Source organism: Theobroma cacao, chromosome 3 (genome assembly GCF_000208745.1).
Source record: "Theobroma cacao cultivar B97-61/B2 chromosome 3, Criollo_cocoa_genome_V2, whole genome shotgun sequence".
Classification (NCBI taxonomy): Eukaryota; Viridiplantae; Streptophyta; class Magnoliopsida; order Malvales; family Malvaceae; genus Theobroma; species Theobroma cacao.
The window spans coordinates 28,099,433-28,100,552 of NC_030852.1; positions in this window are offsets into that span (position 1 = coordinate 28,099,433).

A 1,120-nucleotide genomic window follows, 5' to 3' on the forward strand; every position below is an offset into this window, starting at 1 on the left:
CAACGCCAAGGGATGGCTAAACTATGTTTTTATGAGTAGTTGTTAACTTAATAACCTTGGCGGACTCGGTTGAATGCCTCGGCCAAGGTATCACAGAGTATGATTTTTGGCATGAGCTAAGTTTTTAAGAAAATCATAATGAAATGTGTTGTTTTATATGATTTGAAACAAGTACAAAATTTTGTGGATTATGGTATGATGAAAAGTTAACTGTCTCCATTTACTCGGCTTTAGATGTTAATGACAGACTTTATTTACTCACTGAGTTTATGAAAACTCACCCATTCTTTTTTAACCATTTCAGGTTCAAAATAATCTGTAGGCAGTCGATTTCATCAAGGATTTCTTTTGGACTTACTTCCTTGGAAATCGTAGGTCTACATTCTTGCACACTTTTGGTTATCTCGGGGTCCATATGCCACTGTAAGATAATTTTGAATCCCTGGTTTACTGTATTACTATGTGTATGAATTTATTTTGTTCTCACGCTATAAAAATTATTTATGCATAGTTCTATAAAAATTATTTTATAAGAAAATAGAATATATTATCGAATATTTTTATTTAGTCTAATTAGTCAACTTTTCACTCCAAATGGATGATTTAGATTGCAAAAATTTATTTTTAATCGGAAATGGATATCTTTCTACCATACGTTATATTTTTATCAGGTTTTGAAATTTTCAGGTAAAAATGACCAAAATACCTCTGTGTGGTCAAAATTTTATTTTGATTATTTTCGATCTAAAATAATTTATATTCTCTTAAAACTCGATATTTAGTAACTATTGCTCACAGGGGAAGTGAAAAACTGATGCAAGAGCCTTGCGAGGTTTCAGTTGACATACCGAGTAATGAATGATTACCGAGACTTCGCGGCGGTTGTCACGGGCTCGAAGGGAGTGCCGGGTCGTGACATTTTTGATTGCTTTGAATCTGATTTTTGTGATTTTTTTGGTTTAGAGAATGAGATTTTTGGTTTTTTTTTTTATCTTTTTCTCTCTGATTTTTTTGGCTACGTTTTCTAGCTTTCAAAAACTCTTTTTCTCCTTTTTGTTGAATCTACCTATATTTTAAAAGATCCGGATTGTCTAAAATTTTGGACAATCTCAAGAGTGCA